This window comes from Meriones unguiculatus, chromosome 9, assembly GCF_030254825.1.
Source record: "Meriones unguiculatus strain TT.TT164.6M chromosome 9, Bangor_MerUng_6.1, whole genome shotgun sequence".
Classification (NCBI taxonomy): domain Eukaryota; kingdom Metazoa; phylum Chordata; class Mammalia; order Rodentia; family Muridae; genus Meriones; species Meriones unguiculatus.
This window is the reverse complement of record NC_083357.1, coordinates 67,585,208-67,587,929: the sequence shown is the minus strand read 5'-3', so window position 1 is coordinate 67,587,929 and position 2,722 is coordinate 67,585,208.

Here is a 2,722-nt window from a genome sequence, read left to right as displayed (position 1 = left end):
TCTTGAAGGTTAGTCATTGCTTCCTGACTGCTGATAGATGTAACCAGCTGCTCCACACTCCTGCTGCCACAACCACCAGCTGTTTATACTACCATGATGGAACATAGCCTCTAGGAATGATCCTCAACCTGGGGGTCACAGCCCTTTTGTGGGGGAGTTTGAACAATCCTTTCACAAGGGTCACATATCAGAGATTCTACATTTCATATATTTACATTATGATTCATAACAATAGCAAAACTACAGTTATGCAGTAGCAGCAAAAATAATTTTATGGTTGGACATCACCATAACTGTATTAAAGGATTGCAGCATTAAGAAAGTTGAGAACTACTGCTGTAGGCTAGAACCCCAGTACTTAGGAGGGAGAGACAGAAGCAAGATTTTAAGGCCAGTCTACACAGAGAGTTTAAAGCCAGCCTGGACTATGAGACCCTGCCTCAGAAACTAACAACATATAAATCCCTCCTTACATTATTTCTCTCTAGTATGTTATCACAGCTTTGAGAAAAGTAACTCATACAGTTGCTTAGGGTCCAAGTGGTTCTCCGGGGTCAGCCTGCCCATCATAGAAGCCTTCTGCCCCATTTACCAGAACAGTGAACAGGTTACCCCAGCCTGTGAGAACTAAGAGGAGATGTGCTTCCGGGAGTAGCACTGATGGATTCACTTTCTTTCTTTCATCCCCCTCTCTCTCCACTCCTACCCCACCTCTACCCTTTCTTTTGCTCCTGCATTGGATGTAAAAGACTTCAAGTCAGGATAGCCATCTCACAACCATCACATATTGAGCACAAGGACGAAAAGCCAGTGCACTCCGAGTAACCTGCAAAGACCGAGGGGACTTTGAATTCTGAGAGATTCCCAAATGCCTTCTTATCACATGGAGTATGTAAAGTCCTAAGGCTTAAACGCTGTTTACTACAGCGGCTTGTCCTGGAAGCTTAATGCAGTCCTAACTAGCCCACAGAGATTATTCCAGGCAAAAAGAGGTTTGTACGGTAAATCCTGTGCTGGCATGCCTGTGGCCCATGCCAGCTTCCACACAGGTGATGGTTGCCATATGTGCTTTAGAGTAGAGGGAAAGGGGTTTCACAGCAAGTGAGGGTCAGAGTGAAAGGCGGTTCAAGGGAGACGTTTCCAGGCTTTCAGCAAAGGAGTAATAGATATGATCCTTTTCCTATTTAGAAAAACAATTGTGTCAGTCAGAAAAAGAAAAAGTTGGAAGACCCCATTTATGATATGGACAGTGTCCTGTGAGGAGGGCCTCACACTATTTTGTAATATCTACATCATCTTTAAAAAGTCCTTATTTAAGAATTACTGAATTAAATTGAAAGGAAGACACAATTCTTCAATCAACCACCACTCGGAAAAATGACAGGGCATTTTTGATTGAGCTACCAATTCAGTTGAAGTCCTCAGCTAGGTCACCTTGCTCTCTGCTTTCATGTCCTCAGATGCACCATAGGAACCCCTGTGATGAGCCCTCATCGCCTCTGAGGCACCTGCCTCCTCAGGCCCACAAAATGCCCAGCAGGAAGTTAGAGAATGGATCAGCGTGGTCGCAGGCCCTGAGTGCAGGTGCTGCCGAGATATGGGTCAGTAGCCCTGCCGCCACCAAGCCTGAGACGGGAAGGAACACAGCAGATAAATATACACACTTTTGTAAGTCCCAAATTACCTAGATCCCAATCTGGCTCTTTCTCTATATATAACATACATGTAAATTACAACTTAAAAAAAAAAAACTCTCCCAATTATCATTTCAAAACTAAGGCTAAGGAGAGAGAGGAAATCAACCACCTCATGGGGCACCAACTAATCTCCCCAGGTTCCTCAAGTACAGGGGAGACCCACAAAGACAGTGGACTCGGCTTTCACACACCCATCAGCACACCCGCTCTAAATTATATTTGACATTTAATTAAAACCCCCAGGCAGTGAAGTCAAGAGCTGAGCTGCTCCGGCTCTACAAGGAGAGCTGCTCTTTGCAATGGCTTCATTTATCTCCTGTCACCACAGGCATCAACAGCCAGCCCTTACTACCTCTACCCCAGTGTCTCCACTCAACATCACTGAGAGACACAGGAGACTATGAGGACAGCAGCGTGAGTGGGGGATGGGCTGTCTCTCCTTCCCTCCCTCACCTATTACACATATTCAGCTGCCATCATGAGCCTTCCCAAGCCAAGCTTCCCAGAGCTAGCCATTAGACTAGCTCTGGCTGCCATTAGACACACACACACATATACATACATATATTCATTACTCACTTACTCTTCCAGACACTAAACTTATGTGTGGCTAAGGAACATAAACTCTTAGCACTGAGCCCTCTTTTTCTCTCTTGCCTTCTGCCTTCCTTCCTTCTTTCCTTCTTTTTTCCTCCCCTTCCTCCCTCTGTTCATTTTTTCCTCTTCCTTTCTACTTTCCTTTTTCCTTCCTTCTCTTTCTCCTTCCCCTTCCCTTATTTTCCCTTCCTTTCTTTCTTGCCTCCTTCCCTTCTTCTTCCCTCTCTCTTTCCCTCTGTCACTCTTTCTCTCCTTCTGTCCGTCCTGACAGCGTGCAGTACTCACCACACAGTCCCCACACCTAGCACACCCAGGACAGCTCCTGCCCTGTGCTCTTCTGCAGGGATCCATGCGCTGCTGAACATTTCCATCAGACACAGTAAAGACCGTGTGTGCTCAGCACTGAGCAAGAGTGTGCGGATAAGGTC